Source organism: Pinus tabuliformis, chromosome 8 (assembly GCF_031772625.1).
Source record: "Pinus tabuliformis cultivar Carrire ecotype Pingquan chromosome 8, CPIR1, whole genome shotgun sequence".
Lineage (NCBI taxonomy): Eukaryota > Viridiplantae > Streptophyta > Pinopsida > Pinales > Pinaceae > Pinus > Pinus tabuliformis.
Window position 1 is genome coordinate 885602319 of NC_142294.1, and position 18805 is coordinate 885621123.

An 18805-nucleotide genomic window follows, 5' to 3' on the forward strand; every position below is an offset into this window, starting at 1 on the left:
GAACTGAAAGGCTGAGATGGGCCTGGCTGTGAAAATAATCTTCTGATAGAATCATACACTGCTTGGTCAATTACAAACTGAGGAGGTGTAGAAGTCTGACTAGGATGTAACTGACTAATTGTAGTAGGGATTGCAGAGATAGAAGTAGAAGGTCCATTATGCTGAACTGTGTTGACTCTTGGAAATCGGGTGGTAACCTTTCCATCTATCTCTGTTATTATTGACTGTGCAGCAGCAACAAGTTTTTTTGTGAGTTTTCCCCAATTATTTACCCAGTCATCAGGAGGACATAGGTCATTTCGGGAAACATAGATTGGTGCTACAGGATTGCAATTTGAATCATACTAGATAAGAGTGACTCGGCCTTCATCTTTATCAGGAGTATGTAATACAGCAGGGATTGTGGTATTATAAAATCGGACACAAGTAATATAAAAAATGGTCAAATTTTTTGATTTTCTTTTGAAATTTTCATACCCAACGGTCTGGATACCTAAAGTTAGGCATTGCAAGACATTAGGGTCATCAAGTGCAACAGAGAAATCTAGAAAAACATCATACTGTACAGGGCCTTCAGCAAGGCTTGTTTCAATACCACCTATCATGGCTTGTGTAAAAGTGGTCCATCGATTATCAAATAGGGCTGAGAATACATAGGCTTTTTGTCCTTTTCTATGGAGTGCATTCAGTCCTATTCTTACCATCCCCAGATGGACATACTGGTAACCTGCTTTAATTGTTGCTTTTATATGTTTGTCTTCTAGGAGAGATAAAGTCAGCATAGCATTCAAAGTTAAGTCTGCTTTGATGGATTTCTCTTTGATTTTGATTTGACTAAGGGCACGGAAATTAAAAGAGGATAAATTTCTATACACATCATGTGGCGAAATTGGTGGAAGTTTCCAATTAACAGAGGGATATGTTTCTTCTTGTTCTATGATAGCTGAATTACCAGAAGTAGATTCAGATCTACATAACCCGTCCAATCCAGATTTTAATTTTTCTTCATCCTTCATAGTTCTAAAGTGCTTAGAGCCAAAAATAGATTCAGAAGATTCAGCTGAAGAATTTCTAGAAGCATCCATTTTAGAGTAGATAAATACCCGTTCAAAAGTCTTGCAGAAAATGATGAGAAGAATTGCGGTCTTCTTCTGAGGGAGAAATTGCGGCAAATTCTCGTCCAACGTCTTCAACGCTCTCCAACGCCAACACCGGCAACAACGAGCTCGAACGCTATTCAGGACTCAAACAAATTTTTTCACTCAAACAATATCTCATGACAAAATATCAACTCAAACAATACTTGGCTCTGATACCATCTCAACAGGACCTTTTAACAAGTAAATGAACACAACAATATTGCGGAAACTTGAACTAGAATTTTATTATATGGATGCAGTTTTTACATATGAGAAATATCCTTACAGAGATCGACTATCTACGCTTTTACCGGACTTTATACCGTTCGCAAGGAACAAGTATTACCGGAGGCTACCTGGCAATAGACAGACTCTGCCTAAGAGATCACAGACTAATTCCCAGACTTCTCTAATGGTTCAGCCACTTTAGGTTCTCACTAGTGCCAAACACACTGATGCGCAGGCTTCCAAACCAGACTCTAAGACTTATCAATCCTTTCGTGATGCAAGCAGATCAGACATAATTGTCCGCAGATGCAGAGCAGGAAAAGTTATATGACTCTAATACTCAAACTCTAGAGTATTAGTATTTTAGGCTGGTATTTTTCAAGGGAGATATGGGAAGAATTTGTGGAGGATATTGCTACATTTCTAGAGCTTGGGTGGAAGATTTTTCTAGTATTCCATGCAGGTTGTATTCTTGAGTAGTTTGGAGGGCGTAGGGCATATTGGTGGCCGAATTTGGGAGGTTGGATTCAATCCAAACCCTTTCTAGGCTTTTTGGGTTTTCATCAAGGGGCTTGCGGTTAATTTTGTAGAATTTTCTTAGCATTGGAGGTGGAGTTTCTTGCAGTTCCTTTCTAGCCAACAGTGAAGCTTTCTAGGAAGTGCCAAGCATTAGAGGAGCAGTCATTTCCAGTATTTGAGATCATTGTCTCATCACTTGGGTTCTTTAACACTTGAAAATGAGGCAAGCCTAGGTGCGTTCCTCCATACTATTGTACTTGATCCATTGATTAATGAAATGGCTCAGTTGATTCTTCTTCCAGAGTTTTTATGAGCATTTACTGATTGTTAAAGTTTTCTGTGTTGTAAATCATTTTTAATTTTGGAACATTATGTCGTGACTCATAACATACTACTTGTCCTTCCTGCATAAGGGCTCCACCAACCCCTCTCTTGCAAACATTTGTACATACTACAAATTATTTGTCCAGATTTGCAATATTTAACACTGGTGCTTGTGTCAACAACTGGTTGAGCTGCTCAAAACTGGCCTCACTCTCCTTTGTCCATTCAAAATTCTTACCTTTTCTTTGTAATGATGTGATAGGATATGCAATGTGTGAGAGATTCCTGATGAACCTCTTGTAGTAACCTGCCAATCCCATGAATGATCTTAACTCATACAAATTCGTAGGAGTTTCCCACTCCACGATGGCCCTTACCTTTTCTGGATCTACTGTTATGCCTTCCTTGGAAATGACATGTCCCAAGTAAGGTACCACATTCTGAAAGAAACTGCACTTGCTAAGCATGGCATACAATTAATGTTCTCTTAGAAATCTCAACACTGCTGCTAAATGCTTGACATGCTCTTCTTCATTCTTGGAGTATACAAGATGTCATCAATGAATACAATAACAAACTTTTCCAGATAAGGACGCAACATATTATTCATCAAACACATGAATGTAGCTGGGGAATTATTCAAACTTAATGGAACTACAACAAACTCATAATTCCCATACCTGGTCCTGAATGCAGTCTTGTAGATATCCTCTTCCTTGATGTGTACTCATGAGCACTAGTATTGCAGCAAGAATGCTGCAACTCTTGGTTGACTAACTTTACTTCATCAACCCGAGGTTCGTACAAACTTGGACATGATAGTGTTGTATACACAGTAGATGCAATGGTCTACTCTTGTCACTTGTCAACTGGGGTGATATACCAGTAGGGTTTTTCAAACTAGTCTTCTATTGATTAGGAGTTTGGCTACCAAATGGAAAACGGAAAATTATCCTTAATGCAAAAAAGGAGTGTTTCCTATGACTAGGAAATGAAAGACTGAATTGGAAGATGCTATAAAGCGACATGGAATCATCTAGCTACACATTCACACATTTTTCTTGCAAAACAAAACTATCTTAACCTTGTTTATAACATGTAATGATCTAGACTAATTGAGCATGGAATCTGATCTAATAAGTATTATGATTACTACATGCATGTGCTAATTTAGAAATTACAAAAAAAACCTTTTTTGATGTTTAGTTTTATAAATGCAAATGCTAATTTTCACTTGTTCTTTGGCAAGGTAGACAAGTATGGAGGGAAAGGTATGGACTATTCTCAAGGGTATGGAAGCTAATTGGAGGCTTAATCTAAGCTTAGATGAAATTTTTTGCTAAATTCAGGGTTAAAACAAGCTACTACAGGGTTTCCTGTAGTACTACAGGATGTCCAGGTTCTACTACAGGATGCCCTTTTTTACTATAGGAAACAGGCCGAAAGCTTAGAAGATGGTAGGAAAGGTAGAATGAACTATGGTAAAGGTGTCTGATGGGGAAATAAGGCATGGAGGAGGTGAACACTATCCAAGGCTTAGTCAAATGCTTCAAGATGGTTGGATTTTCTTAATGGAGATGACAACTTTTCTTATAAAACAAGAATTCATATTTAGGGTTTAGTGGACCTTGGCAGCATGGGTGGATAGGACTTAGATGAGGCGAATGAGATGAGGTCTCCCTACAAATTATAAGCTCTTGCAACAACATACACTCTCGTTTTCATTGATGCACAAACTCATCTATACATGGAAAAGATTTGTTGAATGGAGGAAAACAAAATTATTATTAGATAATGGCTAAGTTCATTAATGGAAGTGATTTTAAACCATAGCAAAACTCAAGAGATCAAAATGACAATCGTATATAATTCTAAGAAACTCAAAGACAATGATCTATTCACCAAGAAACCCTATATTATGCAGTAATCAAACAAGAAATATTTTTTTAGTATGTGTGGATGGAACCCTTAAGTCATGATCCTATAAGGAAGATGAGGTGAAAGCCACTATCACAAGATTTTCTAAAGTGTTTACTGTCACTATGATACCACTGATCTAACTATCCACAAATGGAAGCAAACTAATTAATCACCCAAATACTTGCAGATTAACAAAACAAAAATCACTTCAGTAGCTAACTATGAATGTAATCTAAACATATATGTACAAAAAGAGGAACCTTTGCTGCTAGGGTTGGGTCCTAACCCAAGAGCTTCATCCCTCTGAGTCAACTCAGTGCTGGATCAAGGGATTACTTATCATTTTCATTAAAACATCAAAAATACATAAGATTCATCTATCACAATATCTTAGCTCAAAAATTCCTCTTGGCTACAACAAAAAAAGTCAAATCCTAATGAGGCTCTAGGCATTCTTATATATACAACTGAAGCTACCAACAACTTCCTTAAATTTGGGGAGGCTTGGCTCCCAACTCGAGATCAACTGGTCTTTGACTATCACTATCTTAGTTGCCAATGACCTTAATGGCTCAGCTGCTTGTAACTCCAAGCTGATGAGATTTGGTGGAGGAATATTTGAGTAAGTGAGGAGTTAAGGAAGGATATCCAATCTCCTAAAATCCCTCTTGGTTGTCTACTTCGAGTTCTTGCACTTCAATTAGCCAAAATTTTCTCCAAGACCTATAATTAATGCACATTAGACAACAAGACATGATATCTCATCTTTACCCTTCTCACTAAGAAAAATCTAACAAAACATGTAAAGAAATGTGAGAAAACTTGATTTTAATAAGCTAGAGAGTGGCATTAAGGTCCATATAATTTACCCATTGATGAGCCTCATCATCACCCCCCTATTGAAAGTGTTGCTCATCCTCTGAGAAACTCAATATATGTCCATGTCTTTCATTTCTTTGGTGGCCTCCCTGACATTTCAGGCTTCTATTGCTATATCCTCCTCTTGTGGATAAAATCTTGCATGCTTCTCTATTTCCTCCCACTGCTTTCTTTCTTCTTCTTCCTTTATCCCTTCTAACATACCCAAGAGCAATGGTGGACTGAGTTTCAAGCCAATCCAGTTGAATTTGAGTCTCTGCAGTGCCTTCTTATACAGTGGGGTCCTCTCTAGTGCATCCCTCATTCTTTCAAGGGAATGATACTCCATCATCTTTAGGTTGTAGGGTAAGGTGCACCATCTCCTTTGGAATGCTTGTTGGCTTTCATCCCCTAGAAATTGAAAGGTGTCCTCAAAATGAGTGTCTACTTGCTCTTGTGTAGCTAGGTATCTTGGTGCAAGCTAGGGATCATTGGCGATGAGGTTGTGGGTGCTAATGATAGCCATATAATTTCTCTATTCTTCTCTAATGTAATGGGGCTTTATTTCTTCTCTTTCCAATACTCTTTTCACTTCCTTATCCTTGGCCTCCTCATGACTCATCCATGATGCCAAGGCCATCGGTTGTAAGTTCCCCAATGTTAAATTGGGGTCCCACACATTCAAGTCTGTTAAGACCAAGTTATGTAAGAAAAATTCATATATCTTGGCCTTGTCCTCCAGGGTGCTTTGATCACAGAGCTCAATGAACTGACTATAGTCTTAGAAAGGCATTATCCCTCGTTGTGCTAGGATTTTTATCTAAAACTATAGCCATTGTTCTTTGAGGTACAAGGCATGAATCCTACACTAGAGTGCCTCCATGGAGAGACTTGCCATAGTTGCCAATTGGCTCTCTTTTTCCTGTACTTTCCTCCTCAGCCATGTGTTCTCAACCTCTAGTTAAGACTTTATTACTCTTTCCCTGTCTCTTATCTCACTCAACTCTTTGCCCATCTTTAACATATTCTCTTCCATATGGCCCTGTTGGCTTTGTGGGCCCTGACCCAGGTTCAGCATTAGTCAGCCAAACAAATCCCTACACTACTAGCCCTTTCGGCATCATCTCGTGGAGAAAGGACCGAAGTATCACCCAAAGTAGTATGGGGGGATGGTGGAACCAAGTTTCTGCACCATGAGATGGTCTTGATGTCGGTTTATACCCCCTGCACCTGCTTTCATGTAGGTCGCTAAGCCTTAGGGCTCTATCAATCTACCCTTTATTCTGCCCTTCAGTGCCTTCGCGAAGGTGTACGATTGACCTTTGTGCAGCCCTAACCTGCGGTTTAGGTACTTTCATGCAGTTATGGCAATATATCATATAGGTTCCCAAGTTATCTCAAGTGTTTTACTTATCTTACTAATCAATTACAATTAGCGTTGCATAAATTGATATCTTTACTTGCGTTCAATTAACATATATAATCACATACATTCGTGCATCAAATAAACATTGTAAGATAAACCCATATCACAATATAATCAGATGAATTAATAGAGACTAAATACACAATAATTGTAGAATACTTCTCTTTATTGGTATCTTCTAGTTTAATATAGACTCTATCCACCCTATGCACATAGCTGCAGGGGTCTGCGCACTCAGCTGCAGACTTCCACCCTAGGCCTCTCTGCACTCAATTGCAGAGCCTCTACCTACGCTAAGACTTGAAAACACTTAGACTACTCTACCAAACTTCCAAAGCTTAATTTTTCTAACTTCCTAGAGCTTACTTACTTAGCTCCTTTTTATACAATCCCATGGTCCATCGACCATGGGTAGATCTTTACAGCCGACTTGACACTTTACAAAATAAGGGTAGACAACCCTTTATGACTCTTGACACCTTCATGCTCCGTGACCACAAAATGTGGAGACTTTACAACTTTACTACAAAATTGTTCCAAAACATGGGCTTTTAGCCCTAAAACTGCTCTTGGGGGAACCTATTCCCAATATGCCCCTAACACAAACATCATGACTCGCCCTCGAATCACTCTGTGAGTGCAAAGATATTGGCACAAATACCTCCCAACTCAACTTGTATGACGACAACCTCGACAGTCCACTATGCGGCTGCCTCCTTCACTTCTTCAACCAACTGCTCTGTCGCTGGTCCTGAACTGTCAGCTTGAAGCTTCTACTAAGTCGCTTGCAGACTAGCAAGCTTGCCTTCAATGGAGGGCATGACCGAATAAGCTTTGTCCAACCAAGGCTTCAAGCACGCCTTCAACACTAACTCTTTGTGCTGGACTGCATCTACCTGTTCCTTCAATGTTTTGGCCTTCTGTAGCTTCGCCAATCTCTATTGAGAGTGATGGTGTGCGCTATTCCTTTTACCTTGTCATAGCGCTGCTGCAGTTCTCGCACCTCTGTCTCCAGTTGTTGTATATTAGGATCTTCTTGTAGACTGGTCAGGACCTCAAATGATTGTTCAAACAGTCGTGTGCAGTCTGCTACTACATTGTCTATTGCTGATATTGCCTCTGTGACAGGGGTTGCGCGCTGCTCCTTTACTTCTGGTGGAGTTGAAGGTTGGGCCTTCAACTGCAAATCTGCAATCTATAGGTTCAGCTCTAGCTGAACCTTAGCCAATTTTGTGCGAGTGTCACGCACCCTTGTAGCAAGTTTGTAGACCTGTTCATCTACCTCCGCATCCTCGGGAATGGCCAATTCAGGGACCATTCGGCAGGCTTCCTTCACGGCCTTAATCATGCGCTGATTTTTGTTAGTAAGTTCCACCATGGACGTGAGGGTAGTGTCTTGCTGTAGGCCATCTACACATTATTGATCTTCTGCTCACTAATCACCTGCAAAGCACGTTGTTCACGGGCCCTCACTTCCACGATCACTCCATCCTGTAGTAGGTGGAGCACCTCGCCAGGAAGTGTTGCCAAGTTTAGCCCTACTCCCTTGAGGACGCTGATAGCGGGCCTATCAACTTCGTTTTTTGTGGTCAGTGCTCCATCTGGCAGCACTATCACTCGGGAGTCCTTAGCATGTAGCATCCTGGTGACTTCTGAAGTATCAATGGTGAGGTTGGTGGACACTGTTCCAGCCAGTGATATGCAGATTTTTAGTTCATGCAGACCTATCTGGATGGTCCCCAATACTTGCTGTTGCTACTACTCGAACTGATGTAGTATCTCCGTAGTGACATCCTGCACCATATCTCCAATGTCATTCAAATCTCCCTCTGTTAGGGTGACTGGGTCCAATGACGTCTTACTGGCCTTCAATTTCTTTCGTGGCCCAAGTTTTTCGTGTTCCCTTGGACGCTTGATATGGTACGACACCGTTTGCAGGTCTGCTTGATGTTGATCTGTATGCTCATTTATTTCTTCCTCTGTTTTGGGTGAGGGCAACTTTACACCTTTGTCAGAGTCACGCTCTATTTTGCCTGTCTTTTTTTCCACCTACTATGTGGCATCGCACTCTACCTAAGCCTTGTCAGCGGCCTCCTTGTTCCTCTTCTCAACCAGCTGCGCCATATTGAGCTTGGCCTCCTCCTTTTTGCGTTGCGCCACAGACTTGCTCGACCCCATCGTCGAGTCTAAGACAATGCACCACTTTATTGGCCAACAATCAAGAACTGCATCAATTGCGTCATCAGTTGCCATGTAAGGCAAGTCATGCCACTACTACTCAGGGTCCTTACGTGCCCTAATCGATACGTGCTGAAAGTCTGCCTTAAACTCCATGTACTCCTATAGTTTGGAAAACATAGTAAGTGACAATTGCAGCTTTCGATTGATAGCCATGTGTATATTCATTTCCATCAACATCTAGAATATCTTGCTATCCTTGATGTGCTAAGCATCCTTGGTCACCCACATTGAAGTGTACTTCGCTGCTTCTAGTAGGTCTAGCGCGACCGACGAGAATTGACTGTCTTTAGGCAGCTCCCAGACTACCAGCACAATGGATAGCAAGAGCCACGTTGATCCGGATTTAAACAGGAATGCAATAAAGTATAGAAATAAACACAAATATAGAGATACAATAGAAATAATACTTCATTTCATTAATGGAGAATACTGAAATGTGCTTACAAACAGAAATGGAAATAAACTAGCTCGGGTGATTGTAGCTTATCTCTAAGAAGAGATGTGGTGGCTACATGCCTCTGAATTGCCTTACAATGAGGCTCAAGGGCCTTTTTATTATTGAACAATAAGAGCAAACCCTAAACAACCAAAACCCTAACCCGAGGAGATATAACACCAAGCGTTTATGGGCCTCGTTGGGGTGAGTTGGATAGCTAACTTCTGGAGGTTGCGACATGGTCATATAATCTCTGTTTGACGCGCATGATAACCCATTGGAAAGATCTCTACGAGGACTACGATGGAAAAGATGATTTAATACAAAAAAATTATTAGTGGTAGATTTCCAGAAAAAATGTCGTTTAAGGCCTCAAAATGGCTCTCGAAGTTTAGGAACCGAAAAACTGCTAAAAATAGTAAACAGTGCTACAATTAAGGAAACTGAAAAACTAAAAGAAGCAATGGTGGGGGTCCAAGCAGAATTGGTAGGTGGTCACCAATATCCACCTAGATCACACGCATAGTGGAAGGTCTTGCTGAGATCCTATGCCTTGCGACAGTTTGCAAGGAACTCACCATAGAGATATCATTCCCAATTAAACTGAACTCCTTCGGCGCATTGGGCTGCTAGAGCGACGACAGGTGCCAACACTTCATCTGTGCGACACTTCCTCATAACTTTTCCTGCCAAAATCTGCGTGGCCACCTTGACCACAAGATCACAGATACTCGAGATGTCATAGCCTCGTATCTTCTTCACGAGCTTGAATTTATCCTTCATGGCCTATGTGAGGGCCTTCTCGCCACCTTTTCTGCCAAACATCATGGATGGATTTTCCCTTGTATAGGGAAGCCATGTGATACTATGGATCAAACTATCAGTGATGGGTATCAGCTCCTCCAGCTACAGACACCCATTGTGCACCAAGCATAACAGTTGTTTGGTGACCAATACTGTAATGGGTGTGCGATTTGTTATAGACATTTTTGTGCCTTACAGCTATAAGCATGAAATGTCCATAATCCAAGGGATCCAAAGTCCCTAAAAGTGTTGTTCCTGCCCCTAAAAGAACAAGGTCAACCAATGACAGCTTCTCCCAGAAGTTCTCCACCAAAAACTACTCAGAATCAGTCAAATCAGGATCAATTCAGATGCTCTACTAGCTGCCTGCGTTGCAAAGCACCCCAGTACACTAGCTAGGTGCGTTGCAACAAACCTAAATGCACTACCAGGGTGCGCTGAGCGAGAAATGCCAAATGGCAGTGTCATTCCGCGAGGTGTACAGACAATGGAAGCTTCTAGAATCTTCCTCAATGACACTTGCCTCACTGAGTTCGACCAAGGATGAGTAAGAGGCTCTCAGCCTCCAAGTGGAAGCAAGAACTGACAGAGAGAAGCCACAAGTCAAAACATAAGCTGACTCATCCTCTCTACTTACATCTATATATGGATCCCTCATCCCAGAGATCCAGAGGCTGGAATTTTGTACTTTGCAGAGAATTGTTGTTGGTTTGAGATTGAGATTAGTGCATTGGGTGATTTATGCTTTGTTGGAGGTGAGGAAGGGATTCCTTTGCTGGGAGGTAGATGCTGGATCGGGACTCACTTGGTTGTATCTCCTCTTGGACTTTCTTATCATATCAATAAAACTATTTGAGTTTCTTCTACATGCTTGTATATCAGTGATGTTTTGTTATATTTGCATGTTTAGCTTAATCTGATCCTGAGCTTTTTATGAATGTAAATCTATATCTTCGTGTAGTTTCTCTCTTCTGTGATCTTGCAGGAATTCGGTGAAGCTGGGATGGTAAGGGAGCTGGGAGCTGGGAGCTATTGAAGAGAGGAGCGATTGGATCAAAAAACTAGCGCAAGACACAGGTTAGTTACATCCTTCATCTTCATTTACATTTCATAAAGAAGAATACTCAAGCAGTTTTCCTTGTTTGTTGCTAAGGCACTGTCACACCTTAGAGTGGGATAGGGGCGTTCTGAATGGATACTTTTCCCAACAACAAATTGGCGACTCCGTTGGGGATCGTATCTAGTTATTTTATTTGTGTTTCTATTGTTGTTCTTCTCATAAACTTAGGAGTGGCGAATCGAACTGCATTTTCCATTTACAAATGCAAAGTAGAGATCTGCTACTCTAGTCCATTCACTGGGCCTGTTTATGATCTGAACAGCTGATCCACAAATGCTCTAACTGCCCTTTGTGATAGCTCTTAGTCCTCCTTTAAATCATCCCTCTAATTGTACCTTACTGATAGCTTTTATCCGGCCAAAAACCATAGATTAAACTGCAAACCGTGACTCAGAACCCGGAGGCAATTCTCGTTTCTGCTTCAGCGCAGGCTCTGTGAAGAGGTTCTGCATTTCAACGCAGGTCCCGAGAGGGCTACCTGCGCTGCAATTCAGTTTCTCTGTGCAATAGGTGCGCTGATCAGCCTTTGCCCTGTGCAACTGTGGTTCTTTGCTTCATTTTGTTCAGTTTTATCTCTGATTTTTGCAACCTGTTATCAGTATGTGTACCTATCTGAAAACCCCTTTTCTTTGCCTCAATTCTGCCTCATTTGTATAAAAGAAACTGTATTTGTTTTTTGTGTATTTGTTACATCATTTTCAGTTTCCCATTACAAAAGTAAACTAGTCATACTGTCGCCCTTAGATCTAGACCTGTCGTAAGTGTCGTTTTGATCTTAGGAGTAAGTGTGTTTGCTGTTGACAGTTGATTGCGCTTTTACTTTTGTCTTTTGGATTGAATTTGTGAATTTCTAGTGTCGAAACAAGTGTTTATTTCAAAATCATAAAGTGTCGTAATCATCTCTACTTTTTGATTTCGAAAAGAAGCTTGTTTGTGTTTTTCACTTGAAATCGAATTCAAATTTGTACAACAACTTTCTTTTTAGGCATCAATATTAAGAAAGTGAAAACAAATACATGCACAAGTGCATTTGCATTTTGACAGTTTGTATGGTTTGATTTAGGAAAAGTGCATTTACAGTGTGCTCTTTGCTCTTTGAGAAAATATTGTGTCTTTCTTTTCCCCTTGTAGCTAGGATTTTCATTGTTGAAAAGAGATAAAAGCTTGCTTATCATCTTTAAACTGCATTTAGGAATTGTATCTACATCTTGTGGTGATCCAAAAAGGCAAACTTCTAAGAAAGATCAACCTAAAATAAATTGAATGAACTTAACAACGCATTGGAACTTAACGCACAACATAGAGGTCTAGGCTAGAGATGTGTTCCGGCGTCGTAAAACCTAGTGACTGTCGGCCTCACTGATGGTTGAGTGATTCCTCCTAAGAGACGATAAGTGCCAGTACGGATTGTGCTCCCACGTACCGTCGAGTATATATTGGGAGACCCCTATAGGCATAAAACCTTTATCCATAGGAAGCCGTGTCGGCCGCCCTACTGATCGCAATGCACTGAACACAGCATTCGGGAAGATTGACCGCCCGTACCCTAAAAAGTATTCTGCGGTTTTGCGATTTGTTTGGCACACCCTCTACCTAGAACTCCAGAGCAGTCCCTTTCGTTCCTTTTCAGACTCCTTAATAGAAAAGGTCCATCTGAGCACTTGTCACTTCAGGCTCATTAAAAATCGAAGGAGACTAGAGTCATCTTTTGCTTTTTCTCGACTCTTTAAAATTGAAAAAGCAAGTTGTGTCCAAGCGTCGTTAAAATTTATTTTAAACGGAATATTCATACCCTTTTTCCTGCGTTGATCTTTAGGTTGAGAAAATGGAGCCTACCAACCAAGGAATTCCCCTTGGTGGAAATCCTAGTCCCTTCTCCTCTTGGGGAGATGTTGGTGCGCCCCATATGGCCACATTGTCGCTTTCAGGACTGACGATTGGCTTGCCGGTTTAGCTCTTCTCAACCAATGTCGTTCAAAACACCACTATTCCTGAACAGTCGAATCAGCAATTAGACCAGTCCAGAGTTACCCACCAACCTTCCACTTCCTCTAATTCTTCCTCTCCTCCTTCCTCTTCGCTTGATGGGGCTGGCAAAGCCAAAAGTCAAGTTCCTAAGGAGAAGAAGGAAAAGAAGAAGAAAGAGAAGAAGAAGAAGGAGCCAAAAGCGACTAGGGGCAAACGAGTGTCGTCTAACGAAAATCCACACACTGCACTGACCAGGCCTAAATCGCCATGTGTCATTTGCAAGGGAGACCACTTTCACAGAGATTGTCCCTGCATCCCTCGGATACTAAGAGACTGGTCTCCCCGTTTGCACAATCCGGTGGCGTCAACCTCTGATAGCCATGTTGAAAGCACACTGTCAACTAGCAAAAGTGAAGTCCCAGGACAAAAAGGGAGAGCTAGATCTCCTTGTAAACTGTGCGAAGGCAATCACGCCATCCACCGTTGTCCCTTCTTAGACGAAGCTAGAAGAGTTTTGGATGATCATCCGGTTTCACTGTTACGACTTCCTCCTGGATATAAAAAACTCTTGCCGAGTCCTTCGTTAGTTGAAAATCCAGCTGGCCCGCTCAAGTGGTCAGCTGAAGCACCGGTCATTGAAGATGAACCAGCTGAATCCATACCCGTCGAAAGTCAAAATGTCGAGGTGGCAGTTGACCCGGTCTTGCCTTCAGAGGATTTATCTTCGAATGACACAGTCACTGAAGAGAACAAGGATGACACCGTCCAAATTCTCTTCATCAACATAGACTCCGACGAACACGGGGGCAACCTACCCATTCCTTTATCGCAGGAAGGAAGTTCGTCAGATCCGTACCCGACCGTCTATTCGGTCCCACCTCCAAGCAACCTAGTTGTCTCCTTCGACTGGAATCAACTAGGCAGACCCCATTTACCAGCAAGCATACCATTCAGAATTATCGTCCAAATATATAGAATGGTCATGTTTGGCACCATCATTGATGAGGGGGCATCGTGAGTATCCTTTCCTCTATTGCTTGGAAAGCGCTTGGTTCGCCATCGCTTTTGCTTGAAATGAGAAATCTGACAGGCTTTGATAAAGGAACCAGTCGACCTTTAGGGATCCTCCCCAATGTGCCCATAACATTGAAAGGGAAGACCGTTCAAATGAACGTGATGGTCGTTCAAGGACCCTTGGATTATAACCTACTCCTTGGACGAGACTATATATATTGCATGGGAGCCATCGTCTCCTCACTCTTTAGAGTAATGTGTTTTCTGCACGAAGGAAGAGTGGTCAAGCTCATAGACCAGCTTTCATTTCCCGGATCACGCATCGCAAATAGTCATATACCATCCCTAAATGGTCTCTTCACGCAAGAAATGTCTCAACCCACGGTCCGTCCTCCCGATGAGCGCGAGTAATTCGGAAGGATATGACTGGAACCCAGGGGGCATGCATCCTGGTCTGCTTCGGCAGGAAAACTTCGGGTATAGAGTAGGTTTCCGCGGGAGAATATGACTAGTCCGTACCCCGTCCATGATTGGAAGAGGGGTTGTTCTAGAATAAGATTATTTTTTCAAAGTTATGTGAATCGGTGGGTGTCGTCATTCACCTTTGTTTATCTCGGTAGACATCGCCGAAGAAGTGTTTTGTTTGTTGCGCAAATGAGACAATCTTTGGTAACCTGAAAGAGGTAGGCCTTTCCTGGTAGAACAAATGTTTTACCTGCAAATTGAGGGGTAACCTTGAAATCGTACTTTATACCTGGGGGCATGCAAACCTTTTGGAGTGCAAGCAAGGGGTGGCTATTTATTTTTTTAAATTTTTAGGACCTCTAACCCTTTAAACTCGTAGGATTAGTCGTTTCTGAACTTGCATAAAGAAAGGATGCGGGGCATAGCTTTGTAAGGCGCAAGCTCCATAAAAAATGGCATCTTACATGAGACATTCTTATCATATGACTGGATAATCGAGCAGTTTTAGCACATAGTTCATGCTCGTTAAAAAATAAACATAAGATTGAGCAAGTGTTTCAACCCGCGTTTAAGCTCGTTAAAAAATGAACTATCCTCTGGTAAATAACCACCATGAATGTAACATTATCAGCCATTAAAGCCTTGGTCGTGTTTGCACCATCACCTCCACTTTTCCATTGGCCGATCATTCACCTCCATTTGATTGTTTACCCATTTTGAGGAACAGCTGCGAAGAGTGATTTCATTAGCCATCCTTGTGACACTGCCGTGATTGGAAAATTCCAACCCTTACCTGGAATCAGCTGCTACCCATTTTATCACTCGTTCCTCAAAAGACGAGTCTTCTTTAAGCTCTTTTCATCTGACTCGTAAAATATGAAAAGATTGCCGAGTTTTGGCCTTCCAGCTCGTTAAAGCAACCGGAAGAGCTATCCCTCCTCTAGATTTTAATCTTTTTGGACTTGAGGGATTATTGCACAAAAAGATCGAGCGCTTGTTTTGTTCGGCTCGTTAAAACTATCGAAAATTCATCCCTTCTGTATTGTTTTATACTTTTTCGGACTTAAGGGATTAGATGACGAAAAAGGAATTTCAGAGTTAACTTTACGTACCTTTTCAGACTCTCTAAAAATGAAAAGGACTGAGTTATCTTTGTCGTTAGACTCGTTAAAAACATTAATAGCGACAAACTTGTCTTTAGACGAGAACGAGTTTCACTATCGCTAGGCTCGGTAAAACATAGCGATGGGTTTGCCCGAAGGGCAAATTATAGAACAAGCATATGTTATCCTCCTCAAGCTTGACAAAAATAAAGAGGTACTGGTCAGCAATGATTGGGGAAAAATTGGGAAGAAACTCAAAGAACCTTTATTGGTAGCAAGTCGCTCTTGAACATGACACTTCCACTCCGTGCCTGAGTCGGGTTGGGTTGTTTCATTCACCGGTCACATCACCATGGTTTCGCCATACCATCCACCTTTGGGGTAAATGCTACCAATCCATCATATAAGTGTCACCGATATGTTCAAGAGAAGTCATCCAGAGAAGTCACCCGTGTCCCATCCACTACCATACATTATACTTCATTCTTTCATGACCGCCACCCTGAACCATATATCATCAGATCGTTTTCACCTCCATCAAAATCATTTGCTCCGTTCCGTGTCATTGATGTGGGATACATTAAGGCCCTCCTTTGACGGGTCGCTTCTTGTCAACATCAGCTCATTATCCAAGAAGTTGATCTAGGAACACCCCCTTCAGTACTTTGAAGCTTGCATGCCTCAATGGCAAGTTTCTCACTTCCGGCGACAGGTATACATCAATGACCTTCGACCGAAGATTTTGCGTGGTGTTCGATGCCAAGTCCTTTATTCACACCACGTGAATTGTACTGCAGTACCTTGAGGGTCATTATCGTTATCGGTGAGTCCTCTCGCGCTTGTTAACAGTTTACATCATTGACTAGTAATCAAGCGATGTCTTTCCATGTTCGACTTCAAAACATTTCTCACATGGATCGGCTTGTACTCAGAGTGAAGATCGGATGAGATTGAAGACCCCGGATATGGTTTCATCCATCTGGGCTGCGATATATATTCAGGAAAAATAAAGACATTGACATGTACAGCATTGCAGAACAGATAATCATCCTACCAAAAGGATGATGATTTCATCAGAATCATCAGTCTACCATCAGACGATTGTCTGTCCTATGTACATAAAAATGAATTTATAAAGCTGAGCATGGGAATGCCCACCTTAGCTAGATCATGAAAACAGTATGAAAATAATGTATTGTATTGTATCTTATTACAGGTCTCTTCCCAACATTGAAAGAACTTCGAATCCTCCTAATAAAGCATTTCACCCAATAAACGGCCTCATACTTCAGGGGGCAACTGTTATAGACATTTTTGTGCCTTACATCTATAAGCATGAAATGTCCATAATCCAAGGGATCCAAAGTCCCTAAAAGTGTTGTTCCTTCCCCTAAAAGAACAAGGTCAACCAATGACAGCTTCTGCCAGAAGTTCTCCACCAAAAACTACTCAGAATCAGTCAAATCAGGATCAATTCAGATGCTCTACTAGCTGCCTGCGTTGCAAAGCACCCCAGTACACTAGCTAGGTGCGTTGCAACGCACCTAAATGCACTACCAGGGTGCGCTGAGCGAGAAATGCCAAATGGCAGTGTCATTCCGCGAGCTGTACAGACAATGGAAGCTTCCAGAATCTTCCTCAATGACACTTGCCTCACTGAGTTCGACCAAGGATGAGTAAGAGGCTCTCAGCCTCCAAGTGGAAGCAAGAACTGACAGAGAGAAGCCACAAGTCAAAACATAAGCTGACTCATCCTCTCTGCTTACATCTATATATGGATCCCTCATCCCAGAGATCCAGAGGCTGGAATTTTGTACTTTGCAGAGAATTGCTATTGGTTTGAGATTGAGATTAGTGCATTGGGTGATTTATGCTTTGTTGGAGGTGAGGAAGGGATTCCTTTGCTGGGAGGTAGATGCTGGATCGGGACTCACTTGGTTGTATCTCCTCTTGGACTTTCTTATCATATCAATAAAACTATTTGAGTTTCTTCTACATGCTTGTATATCAGTGATGTTTTGTTATATTTGCATGTTTAGCTTAATCTGATCCTGAGCTTTTTATGAATGTAAATCTATATCTTTGTGTAGTTTCTCTCTTCTGTGATCATGTAGGAATTCGGTGAAGCTGGGCCGGTAAGGGAGCAGGGAGCTGGGAGCTATTGAAGAGAGGAGCGATTGGATCAACAAACTAGCGCAAGACACAGGTTAGTTACATCCTTCCTCTTCATTTACATTTCATAAATAAGAATACTCAAGCAGTTTTCCTTGTTTGTTGCTAAGGCACTGTCACACCTTAGAGTGGGATAGGGGCGTTCTGAATGGATACTTTTCCCAACAACACGATTGTAGTGCGACACCCATAGTAGGTTGAGCAGACCTGTCTTGTCTACATCCCTGAGCCACTTCCGCGGTTCCAGCGCAGTCATCCTGATGGTTGTGTGAACAATGCGGTACATTAGTTGTTCTGTCACCAAGTTCGGGAAATTCTCAGTGTCATCTAAGTCCCAATCTTCCATTTTCAACAGCGGAACCCACCCCAAGCGTGGTCCTTCAAAGACAATCTCGTCCGACAGCAGAGGTATGTGCAAGGCAACATTTCTTTCGTCAATGTACTTTGGCACCTTGGTCTTGCCCTTGCGTGGAGGGATGTATTTGGGAAACTTAGTCATAGGGTCAGAACCCACGACTTCAATGTCCTCCAGTTCCACCCCCAAATCCTCATCATCCATCGGGATGTCCTCAATCTCTTCCTCCTCCGGCTCCAAGTTAATAGCTTTTCCCTTTTCCTGTGTGGTGTGCTTCTCCTTCTGTGGGTTTCTTCTAGGCGACTTAAACTAGTATCACAACCTACTTGCCCTTCTTATCCTTCACACTCTCTTTGGTTGGGATAGGCTTCGGTCTAAGTGCCCGTGGTGACTTGGGTACTTCAGCTAGTACCTCTGCAACCTCCGGAGCATCTCCATCTACCTCCTTAACAACCTCAGGCACAGCCCCCTCGGCTATCACTGCATCAACATCCATAGCTTCTGATCCTAGGATAATGTCACGGATGAAATTACGGTCGGACTCTATAAATCGATCAAATGCTGGGCAGTCAAGAAATTATTTGGAAAATGCGTGTTTCATGCACATCTGGAAGCTCACCAACTCAATGCACAAAATGCCAAGTTTTTTTCATTAGGTAGCCACATGTAATTTATAGGTCATTTTGAATTCAAGTCCAACCATTCCCCCCAAA